Here is a 13,635-nt window from a genome sequence, read left to right as displayed (position 1 = left end):
TACTACAGAGGCCTGGATATCACCGGAGTCGAAGAAAACAAAGGGAAAACGGACGACGGCATCTACGGGAGTGAGAGCAGGCTTCAACAGAGGAGGGAGCCGGCTCCGAAACCCTTAGAGCCGGCTCCCCATCCTTGGGAGCCGGCTCTAGATGCTCTGGAGTCGGCTCTTAGAACCCTAAAGCCGGCTCTAGTATTAACAGAGCAGGCTCTCAATTTTGAGAGAGCCTGCTCTCTTCTTAAACTGCTACGGGGTTGGTTTTAGGGACTGTTTGGGCGATACAGGGTGTCTGCACTTCGTTTAAATTGTTTTAAGTGATGCTTAGGACTATATCAGATTGGTATTATGATGGAAAAATATTAATTCATAATTGGACTAAGAATTAGAACGAGTTGAAGTTAAGGAAAAACTGTAGATTACACACTATATCGAATATTTCAATTATTTGCAAATGCTTGAAGCTTTTGATATAAATAATCTATTACTGTTTAATTATAATTAAACAGAGTTACATGTATAGTAGATTAGTGAAATCATCTATGCTTGGTTTGGAACAAAATTGATATATATGTTGTATTAATTGTATCAATTTATGGATTTTATGGAGGATTTAAATGCTATGACTCATGATAGCAATTTAGATAGTTGGAATGTGATTTTTGGGATCTGTAATGATTGTCTAATATCATGATATATGTGTTAAACTGTATGATGCATATCCTGGATAGTAGTAGATAAATAACAATTATTGTTTTAACAATTATGTTATGTGAAAGTTTGTATGCACTGGTATGGGACAGTGGCATACTAGGAATAGCTTAGTTCAGAATACTAATACCTACCTATTTTAGGGACGGATTCGTTTTAATACTAAGTCATACCTATATTGGAATAAGATAGATTAACTACAAAAGTTAAGTCCTACTTATAACTAGGTGTCAGGTCAATAAACCTTTTGAATGACACACCTGGAATAAACTTTATATATCTATGTTATGGTGCCATGGTATGAGCTTGAGTCTCAGGACCATGGTTAGGGTGTGTATATCGCCTAGGATGGATAGCTGGATAGAGGTGTTGTTCCCTAGTAGGTCTAGGTACACATGACCACATTATGTGCGATTTGCATGGTATCTCTACTCAGGCTGAGACAAATCTATTGGACTAGTGAGCGTCCTATAGTGTGTACTTATACATATATGGACTACTCTAGAAATTTTTAGGTCTATCTAGGATGTATCTGCGTATCAGATTCTTGTTTGGATCGTAGTAGAATATGACTTGCATGTGAGCCTGACCCACTCTCTTATTTTTTCGGTGCTCGTCAGTTTCATGGTTAGAACTTGGTCGTGCAGAGCAGATACAGACTTCCATTCCATCGACTACATAGGACTACTTCCTTATTAGCTTTGGATTTTGATTACAGTTATTTTATTTTACAGTTAGAATTTTTATTAGGGGTCCACTAGATGGATTCCCGAGTTGTTAAATAATTGGAGGTTTTGGATTAATAGATTTGAACAATTATATTTTGAGGATTTTTAATTAGAATTCTTTTCAGCCATTTTTATTTATTTCTTATTATTTCAACTTGTATTATGTGTTCATTAAATATTAATTGTTTGATATTTCCCTCGGGTTTGGGCCTGGACCTGATCAACCCGTGTCTCAGATCCGAGGGATATCACATAACCTATGTCAAACACATGATTAAATCATTAACCCAATTGAAACGAAAATTAATTATATAACTTCATTAATTTCTCTAAGTTTCAAATCTCAATTAAATGATCCCAAGTTAACACAAGTTAAACAACATAGCATGGTCATTACACACATCCATTAAAAATCTTAATTAGGCCAATGAAACTTTTAAATATTTAATTAAAATCTTTAGATTTTCATACTCAGCCAAATGCTCTCAAATTAAAGTATGTCAAAGAACATGCCAAGACTTAATTTAAAAGCATATCACAAGTTAATTTCATACAAGGTACGTCTATGAGAATTAAACCTTCACCAAAGAAAATTATTAAATGAAAAGTGCAATTCTTATTCAAATAATCTCAATTTGATATATGTTAACAAACATATCAAAGCCAAATTTTCTAGCATGCCATAATTTATTTCTAAGTTATACCTCATTATGAGAATTAAATCTTAAACATAGAAAATAATTAAATTAAATTCTAGAACTTGAACTAAAATATGCAAACAAGTCATATAGGCATCAATAACATACAAGACAATAAGAAATTGAAACTATAACACCCCTACCTCTATTTGAGATTAAATCTCAAATCCCACCAAAATGAAACGACTCCGAATTCGACGAAACTTCTACGTTTTGTCGGGGACAGCACGTTGAACATTCAACTCCAAAGAGGACATACCAAAATCCTAACTTGGCCTCAAACCAGAACTCAAAAAATGGTCAAAAACGAACTCTAATAAGGGGGAAAGATGTGCGTAGTCAAGACGAGCATAAAACACTAAGGCATTACACCTTTTTACCAAAGGAATGTGGCTGAAAATGAAGAAGAAGGGTGGCAGTCCCTTAGCTGCCGGCCAAGAGAGAGCAGAGAGAGAGAAAAATCTGAATTTTCTTTCTGAGGCCCCCTATTTATAGAAAAACTCAAAAAGTGTCCCAAACTGGCCCTGCCGGGTCCGGAAAAGTGAAATTTGAGCAAACGAACTCAAACGTCAAAACTCCGTGAATGAAAAAGAACTTAAATGAGAAAATATGAATAACAAAAGAAACAACATCGAAAATTGAGTCTCGAGCAGAGAGATATGCCCCGAACAATTTCGGTAGTAATCGAAGCCAGAAACCCTAAAACTGGAGAAAAACGACCAGAAGGGAATTCTAAGAGTACACAACTTGACGAAAAGTGAAAATGAATCCCGTACGAGGATCCAGGCTCAAAACAAGGCATTTAGCAATAACTTTCATTAATTACACATTAGCCCCTCCAAAAAGTAAAAACTGCATTAATGACCCAAAATGAAAATATCTTCCAAAAAATATTTTCTTAGAAACCCCTGAAATAAAATATCTTCAAAAGATATTTATGAAAAATACCCCAAGAAAAGAAAAAGATTTCAAAGAACTTTGCATCCATGCCGCGATGAACACCAGGAGCAACCAAAGTACCTTTTTACAAAAGTAAAGAAACATATTTCATGGAAACCACTTAGAATGAAGATATGTGAAGTCAAAAACCAACTCCGAACACAAAAAGTGAAGTTGTGCCAAAAAGTGACAAACGGGGAAAAAACAAAATAGGGAAAAGGACAAAAAGTGAATAGTGTCTGAAAAAATGAAAATGTGGAAATGACGCGGTCCTCAAAGGAAGTTGACAATCCAAGAAAAAGAGTCTCAAAAATCATTTCAGAGTACTCGAGACGACACTAAGTGACGAGAAACTGATCTTAGAAAAGAAAAGATCAATAGAAAAAAAATATTCGTGAAAATCTAAGAAAAGGAAATGAAGGAAATTGACCAAGTCATTACAACCTACCCTCCTTAAAAAGATTTCATCCCGAAATTAGGAACAGAAAAAAAAGAACCAAACAAGATCAAAGCAAGATCAAACCAAAGGACACACCATAAGGTGCTAAAGGACAACTTTAAAAGCCCGAAGATCATCCGAAGGAATGCAAAACCCAAGAACTGAGTGACACTTCCTAAACGAATCGGCACATTAACCTAATGTCAATCACCGAGAGAATCCCAAGACAACGACAAGTCGAATCAAGACAGATGGCTAAGAATGATATGGTAGTAAGAATAATGACCAAAACCCACCCACACTTACTCGTCAGTAAGGCAGCATGACAGTATAAGGCACTAGTTCATAACATGCCCTCATCAGATCAACTCAGAAGAAACTTTTCAACACAAATGACATCAATGTCAAGAATGATTACCAAAAGCAGTACGGGAGCCAAGCATCTGTGAGAGTTGCGGTAACTAATCCCAAAACTCTAACAACAATGTCATTGGCACCGTTACGCTTAAGGCCTTAAATCCCTAATGCTGGAGTAACAACGACCCCCACATCTGAAACACCAAAACAACAACACCAGTCCCGAATCAATAGCCTGACAAGTCTGTGCCCTCAAGCCAATGGATTGGACCCACAAAACCGAAAACCTAAGCACAGATCTGAAGTACACCTACCATAAGGCAACATACAGAAGATAAAACGTTGGGTCAAAATCCCTATAATGGACAACTAAAACCTCAAACATACAAGTCTACTACGTAGCTCACACATGACAATCCCGACAACCAAGGTCACAAAACCCCAACATAAGTGCAGGAAAGATAAAATAGTATAAACCGAATACTCATATAATATATGCTCACAAAATTAAATGACATAATCAAATAATATCTTAGTACTAAGCACAGTACACATAAGATAAACCAAATAAACTACCTATCACATAGGGGTCAATTAAATAGCAATACGCTATACACCACCAATGGCACTAGCATGGTAAACAGATACAGTATATGAAAACGCATCATCTATATCCTCATACAACCACCACATAGTCATACATCCTAAACATGTTTTTAAAGCATGCCCGAAAATAATGGGGCTCATGAACATGTGTAAAAGTGATCTCACAACTGGCAAGTTCGTAAAAATCAATAGAAACAAATGGAATGCCTCTCAAAAGGACAACCCCTCAGAAAACGTAACACAAAACCTGGATGAGTCCAATCTCTTACTACGAAGAAAGGAATCATCCCCCAAACCAAGATGCCAACGAGTTCAATAGGAACTTTAAAGGATTCTACCGGAACCCTAACACAATGCCCCAAGTCTCCAAAGACAGGGGAGAGTAATTAATTACACCAATGCATTTAATTACATGAAACCGTCCACATCCCAACCATAGCTCATAAGAGCTGTCAATGGCAACACAAGAAGGATTCTAGGTCAACACACCTATCCAAATCCTGAAACTATCATCCTAGAAAGTAAGACACGAGAACCTCGCCCTGAGGCTCACAAAACAACTTCCCAACTCCCCAAAGAAGGACTCGAGTCAATCCTAACTCATCGTCCCATGACGCTAGAAACAAAAACTTCAATGACATCATGATGCCAAGACTACTAGGAAGTCCTAAGAGATGACACCGGCACCTCTAACACCACCATGACTACATCACGAAGGGACAAAAGGAAATGAGACGAAACTGTGCCTCTGTAGCCCACGTCAAATCTCGCCAGATGGAGATTACAACCCTACGCTCACCTGAGCCTTAACAAGAAGACTCTCTGTGAGTCAAGAATGTGACGTTATATGCGTGAAAAGGAAACGAGATCAATAATAACACAAGTTATTATAATCGAATGCAACTTGCTCAGTGAATGCATCAAATAAGTAGCACCTCAATGTATGCAACCTACAGTCATGAATAAGCAGATAAGCATATACAACATGCTAAATAGATAATGAAAACTTATAGGTACTTAAAAAAATAAGCACGTATCAAACTAGGATGCTTTTAAACACAAAAGCATATAAGTACAGAAAACATGTCATCACATCGAGCATATTATCAAAAGGCACGTAAACATGCTATCAAAAACCATGAGAACATATCAAAGTAAATCAACAAAAGCATGAAATTCACCCAAAACCTATCGTCCAAGGTATTCAAACCTAAGAGCTCAGATACCACCTGTGACGGCCCAAGTTTTTCAACCCGGTGCGTCAGTGATGAACTGAAAGTTGATCCGATAACAAATCCGAAATGTGGAAGCAAAAGATAAAACCAAAGTCTATAGAGATATAAATCATCCCCAAGCACCAATGTGACCTTCCATGAAGTCATGGAACTTAAAGGAAACGAAAGCGGAAACAAAGGTCAAAACGGGCAAAATCCATTAACCAAGGGGAAAAATGGTCAATTCACAATTAAAAAGAGAAACTTGATTCTAAACAAGTCAAATAAGGTGAAAACAACCTAATCTAGTCATTTCACAACATTCCAAGAGGTTCTAAGAACTTTGGCCAAGAATCCCACGAAACGCCCATTCTTGGTTTAAGCAAAAACAGACACTACCTCACTAAAACATGAATAACTCCCACTGTGCTTTGAATTTGAGAATGGCATTGGTACCATTGGAAATCTAACTTAAAATCCATGAATTTAGGCTTAAGAATCACCCTATTTGGATTAGAAATAAAGGAGATAAAACCGTTTGAAATTAGAACATCAGTACTGAAACAAAACTGAAGAGGCAGCTGAATAAGGGCTATTTCGGTCGACTGAAATAGAGTTTCGGACGACCAAACTGGACAAAAACTCTTCTAAAAAACATATTTTTGAGGGGAGGTTGTTTCGGTAGACCGAAATAGATCCAAACAGCGAAAATAGCTACTGGAATGAGTGTATTACTGTTCATTGAAGTTCCCAAAAGCCATCGGTCGACCGAACTAGCATTTCGGACGACCGAAATGACTTGAAAAACTGCAAATGGACCTGCTACATGCCAAGAATATTGAGGTTTAACCCAAACCTCAAATCCCCTTATGAGTTGGTTCAAAAATGAAGGTTTTAAGCTATGTAAACATGCCAACAAGTATAGTTTAAGTATTAAAGTGTGTTACCATGGCCGATGGCCTCATTACATAACATTTACTCCAATTCACATGCCAAACCACCAAGTTAGAAAAATTACATTTCATAGGCAAAAATTAGAATTTAAATGCATAAACTTGAACTTTAAGGTTTGTGGCCCTTGGCCTCATGTCATACATATCAAATAGGTTCTAAATAGTGCACCCAGGTACACTTTACATATCATAAGGCAAAAAGAACATATTGAACCTAACTAAGTGATACAACATCATCAGTAAAACTTAAACATGCTAACACTTATATGTGAACAAGAATACTTTAAAAGAAACTTCAAATCTGTAAGTTACCCAAAGCAAGTGCAAATCTCCAAATCTTGAATCTTGTACCTGAACAATACCCTTAGTAACTTCGGGGTGAGTAAACAAGTTTACTCGTAGGGAATGAGCATCCATAGACTCGATTTCTTCCAGATTTTTACATTAACATGAAACAATTCAAAAGGGTCATGCCACCTAACGTCTATGTCAAAGGTGAGACTCAAGGAGCATCCTAAGCTACCTTAAAGAATTTCTAGCATGGTTTACGTCATTCATGCAATTTAAACAACATAGAAGCATGCTATACAAAGTAACAAGATATAGATTCTCAAAGTTATCAACTTGAAATCTAAAATGCGAAAAACAACTAAAGTGGGTCATGCCACCTAACGTCTACGTTCCAAATGAATCTATAGGGTCCTTCCTAAGTTATATTTGAACAATATAGTATAGATGTACTTAACAACATCAAAATTTATACTAATTCATTAAAATCATAAATCATAGATGTACTTAACAACATCACAAATTTACAATGATTCATTAAAATCATAAAACATAGATGTACTTAACAACATCAAAAATTTACAATGATTCATTAAAATCATAAAACAAAGATGTACTTAACAAATCACAAATTTATAATGCTTCATTAAAATCATAAAACATAGATGTACTTAACAACATCAAAAATTTACAATGATTCATTAAAATTATAAAACATAGATGTACTTAATAACATCAAAAACCTACAATGGTTTATTAGAAATCATAATACCTGAATGTACTTAACAACATCAAATCGCCAATAGCCAAAACCACAAGTTACAATTAAACATTTATTGTCAACTTGGAATTGAATGCGAAAACAAATAATGGAAGACTTGGACATCAAACTCGGAATTCAGCCGAGACCTCAATGGTTATTCCAGGCATTAACCCGCTGGGAAGACCACCCTAGTACGCACTATAAAATAGGGAGAACTCATACCTCCCGTACTAGAGCCAAACTCTAGCCATATCTCAGTAAAAATGTCCCAAGTGACTCCAAAATAAATAAGTTAACAACTTATAAATGAAATATATATAAAGCACAAAACTACATTCCATGCACAAGTAGGTTGTAGCCACACAATACATGCTCTAAATCCACAACTACTATAGGATGACAATGTCGAATCTTCGGAGTGCGATTCGTTACACGCTATAACAACATCACATGTCGAATCTTCAGTGTGCGATTCGTTATACGCTATAAGAATATAATATAATCTAATATTGAAAACATAAACTAAAGAATATAATACAAGTCCAAAATCATGATTTAAACATATAACCTATGTCAAACACATGATTGAATCATTAACGCAATTGAAACGAAAATTAATTACATAACTTCATTAATTTCTCTAAGTTTCAAATCTCAATTAAATGATCCCAAATTAACACATGTTAAACAACATAGCATGGTCATTACACACATCCATTAAAAATCTTAATTAGGCCAATGGAACCTTTCAATATATTTTAATTAATCCTTTTAATTAAAATCTCTAGATTTTCATACTCATCCAAATGCTCTCAAATTAAAGCATGTCAAAGAATATGCCAAGACTTAATTTAAAAGTATATCACAAGTTAATTTCATGCAAGGTACGTCCATGAGAATTAAACCTTCACCAAAGAAAATTATTAAATAAAAAGTGCAATTCTTATTCAAATAATCCCAATTTAATATATGTTAACAAACATATCAAAGCCAAATTTTTTAGCATACCATAATTTAATTCTAAGTTATACATCATCATGAGAATTAAATCTTAAGCATAGAAAATAATTAAATTAAATTCTAGAACTTGAACTAAAACATGCATACAAGTCGTATAGGCATCAATAACATGCAAGATAACAAGAAATTGAAACTATAACACCCCCTACCTCCATCTGAGATGAAATTGAAAATCCCCACCGAAATGAAATAGCTCCAAATCCGACGAAACTTCTAGGTTTTGTCAGAGACAACACGGTGAACATTAAAATCCGAAGAGGACATACCAAAATCCTAACTTGGCCTCAAATCCGAACTCAAAAATTGGTCAAAAATGAACTCTGATAAGGGGGAAAGATGCGCGTAGTCGAGGCGAGCATAAAACACTAACGTATTGCACCTTTTTACCAAAGGGAAGTGGCCGGAAAATGAAGAAGAAGGGTGGCAGCCTCTTGGCTGCCATGGCTGCTGGCCAATAGAGAGGAAAGAGAGAGAGAAAAATCTAATTTTTCTTTCTAAGGCCACCTATTTATAAAAAAACTCAAAAAGTGTCCCGAACGAGCCCCGTCCGGTCCGAAAAAGTGAAATTTGAGCAGACGCGCTCAAACGGCAAAACTCCATGAACGAAAAAGAACCTAAATGAGAAAATATGAATAACGAAAGAAATGACGTTGAAAATTAAGTCCCAAGCAGAGAGATATGCCCCGAACAAGTTCGACGGTAACCGAGGCCAGAAATCCTGAAACTGGAGAAAAACGACCAGAAGGGAATTCTAAGAGTACATAACTTGATGAAAAGTGAAAATGAATCCCGTATGAGGATCCAGGCTCAAAACAAGGCATTAAGCAATAACTTTCATTAATTGCACAATGGCCCCTCCAAAAAGTGAAAACTGCACTAATGACCCAGAACGAAAATATCTTCCAAAAAATATTTTCTTAGAAACACCTGAAATAAAATATCTTCAAAAGATGTTTATGAAAAATACCCCAAGAAAAGAAAGAGTTTTCAAAGAATTTTACATCCATGCCTCTATGGACACCAAGAATAGCCAGAGTACCTTTCTACAAAAGTAAAGATACGTATTTCATGAAAACCACTTAGAATGAAGATATATGAAGTCAAAAACCAACTCTGGACATAAAAAGTGAAGTTGTGCCAAAAAGTGACAAACGGAGAAAAGACAAAATAAGGAAAAGGATAAAAAGTGAATAGTGTCCGAAAAATGAAAATGTGAAAATGATGCGGTCCTCAAAGGAAGTTGTCAATCCAAGGAAAAGAGTCTCGAAAATCATTCCAGAGCACTCGAGATGACACTAAGTGACGAGAAACTGAACTCAAAAAAGAAAAGATCAATGGAAAAAAAATATCTATGAAAATCTGAGAAAAGGAAAGGAAGGAAAATGACTAGGTCATTACACTAGGACTCAGATGTGATGTTTCTATTTTTTACCATTTTTCAGAATTTTTGTCGTTGCGAGGGTGTTTTCGTCTTTTTGTCTTTTTGCGTACCGGACAATGTAGAGTGTGTTGGTTATGTCTGAGAATTGATTAGAGCATTTCATTGAGTTCAAGACTCTTTGAAATGTAAGGTTGTCATTTTTGCATTTTTTTCGCTTTTCGGGCCGGATGGTCCCGTGTGGGACCCACTACCAGAATTGTTGCACACGGGGATTTTTGTTGGGTCCATTTGCATCATATTTATTTTATTTATTGTGTTTAAAGTGATTGTGAATTAAATGTGTATATATGTATGTGTGTGGTGTAAAATGAAAATAAAAGAAAAAAGGAAAATAAATTATTTTGAGGTTGTAACGACCCGGTCATTTGCCTTCCTTTCCTTTTTCCTGAAATTTTACGAATGAATTTTTTCGTTTAAATTTCTTTTCTGAGCTCTGTTTCGTGTCGCTTAGTGTCATCTTGAGTGCTCAGAATTGGTTCCTGAGACTCTTTTCCGTGGATTGATAACTTCCTTTGAGGACCGAGTCATTTTCACATTTTTCGTTTTTCGACACTATGCGCTATTTCGTCCTTTTCCCTATTCTGTCTTATCTCTGTTTGTCAGTTTTTGGCACAACCTCACTTCTCATGCTCAGAGTTGGTTTTTGACTTCACATGTCTTCATCTTAAGTGGTTTCCACGAAATACGTATCTTTACTTTTGTAAGAAAGTACTTTGGTTGCTCCCGGTGTCCATAGAGGCATGGATGCAAAGTTCATTGAAATTATTTTCTTTTCTTAGGGTATTTTTCGTAAATATCTTTTAAAGATATTTTATTTCAGGAGTTTTTAAGAAAATATTTTTGGAAGATATTTTCATTCTGGGCCATGAGTGCAGTTTTCACTTTTTAGAGGGGCCATTGTGCAATTAATGAAAGTTATTACAAAAAGTCTTGTTTTGAACATGAATCCTCATACGAGATTCATTTTCACATTTCGTCGAGTTGTGTACTCTTGGAATTTCTTCCTGGTTGATGTTTTCCAGTTTCAGAGTTTTTGGCCCCGGTTTTCGCCAAACTTGTTTTGGGCATAACTTTCTGCTCGGGACTCGGTTTTTGATTCTGTTTCTTCCATTGTTCATATTTTATCATTTTGAATCTTTTTTGTTCACAAAGTTTTGCCATTTGAGCGAGTCTGCTTAAATTTTACTTTTTCGGACCCGGCGGGGCCCGTTCGGGGCACTTTTTGAGATTTCTATAAAAGGGGGATGAGATATTTCATTTTTGATCTTCTCGCCTCTTCATGCACGACCTGGAGCTCCCCTGGCAGCCCAAGGGGTGCTGCCATATTCTCTCTCCTCTTTTGGTTCACTTTTCCTTGATGGAAAGTCTCCGGCCTTAACGTTTGTTGTTCCCCTCGCCGTGCTCTACCTTTCCCCCTTATTAGAATTCAGTTTTGACCATTTCTTGAGTTTGGTTTTGAGTTCAAGTTATGATTTTGATGGGGCTTTGATGGGGGTTATGTTCACGGTGTTGTCCCCGACAAAACCTCTCGATATCGTCGAATTCGGAGCACTTTTATTTTGGTGGGCCTTTGGGATTTTCATCTCTAATTGAGGTAGGAGATGTTTTAGGTTTAAATTCTTATTATATAGCATGTTTGTGATGCTTATACTACTTGTTTGCATGATTAAATATAAAATCTAGAGATTTTATTATTTATTTTTCTTGTACGAGATCTAATTTTCCCGGTTGCTCATGACTTGGTTTAAACATATAGCATGATTTTATATTGCCCCTTGATATGCTCATTGTCGTGTATTAAAATTGAAACATTTGAATAAGTATTAAAGATTTTATTTAATATTTATCTTAGGTGAAAGATTAATTCACATGGCCTTAACTAGCTTAAAATCAATATGTGTCAGCATATTAAATTAGGCCTTTGCATGCTCTCCAACATAGTTGAATTTGAAAGTAATTGGAGGTATTTTGAAAATTTGTAATTATTAATTAATTTGCCTCGAGTGCACTATTCACTCTATTTGAATTCCGACTTGATATTCTTAATTTACATGCCATATAGTTTCACATATATTTGATTTAGAATATTCGGTTAGGTTTTGAAACCTTTTATTTAATTAAATTCCATGTTTAAGATTTAATCCTCATGGTGATATACAACTTGGGATTGTATTGTGGCATGCTAGAAAATTAAGCTTAGGTATAGTTGTTCACATATATTAAATTGGGATTAATTGTATGAGAATTGCAACTTTTAATTTATATTTAACTTTAGTGAAAGTTTAATTCGCATGGTCGTAAATTGCATGAAATAAGCTTGTAATGTGATATTACATTAGTCCTTGGCATGCTCTCTAAGATATGTTAAATTGAGAGTATTTGGTTAAGTTTAAAAATCTAAAGATTTTAATTAAAAGAATTAATTAAAATCTATTTTGTGGTCCCATTAGCTTAATTAAGGTTTTAACTTGATATTTGTATTGGCCATGATTTATTTACTAGTATATATTAATTTGGGACTATTAGAAGTTGTATTAGAACCTTGGGATTTAAATTAGCATGATTTAATTAAAGTTCTACTTTGTCATTCTAACAACTTAATTGAGTTTTAGAATGAATATAGGTGATGACCTTGCCATGACCTTTAACATGTATTAAATTGAGGTTAATTGAAATTGAATCGGAAATCTAGAGAATTTAATTGTGTTTATCTGTTTAAATTATATCGATTTGCTCCATGATCTAGTTGTGTTTTAGAAGTGGTTTCTATATTCAAATAATGGACTTAGACTTGTTGTATATTCATTTGGTTATGTTTTGAATATTGGATAACATAGTTGCTATGTTTGTACTCATGAGAATATGTTTTTCTTATTGAATATATTGTTACCTTGTGTAATGATTTGCACACTTCGTATTTAACATCATTCATGCATAGCGTGTAACAAATCGCACACTGAAGATTCGACATTCATCACATCATATTAGTTGTGGACTTAGAGCATGTGTTGTATAGGTTTCCAAATTTGGTTGTGCTTAGTAGATAGTTGATTATCTTGCATATTCCTGTTGATATATGCGTTGTTGCACAACTTGTTGATTTTGGAAACTTGGGGATGTCGTTGTTTGACTATGGCTAGGACGTGGTTCTAGTACGGGGGATAGTCCCTCTATATGGTCTAGTGCGCACATAGGGAGGTTACCCATGGGCTAGTAACCCTAAAGTAACTATGTTGTCGGTCTGATCCGGCGTGACGTCCGAGTATCCACTTTGTTTGGTTTCGCATTTCATTTTCAAGTTGATAACTAGATGATGTTGTAACTTGTTTCTTATTTGTCGTTCCATTTTAAGTTACAGGATGTTAACTGTGCGAAATTGTGCTTTATGCTTTGTATTGGAAGTTCCAATGTTGGTTAAATTGCATCGATATTGAAAATCGTGTCTTGACGTTCTAATAAAGCTTAGGATTGATCCTATTGA

Source organism: Cornus florida, unplaced genomic scaffold (genome assembly GCF_030987335.1).
Source record: "Cornus florida cultivar Cherokee Brave unplaced genomic scaffold, ASM3098733v1 CherokeeBrave_3.0.0_Hap2_Chr02, whole genome shotgun sequence".
Taxonomy (NCBI): Eukaryota; Viridiplantae; Streptophyta; class Magnoliopsida; order Cornales; family Cornaceae; genus Cornus; species Cornus florida.
Note: the sequence above shows the minus strand (reverse complement) of the source record.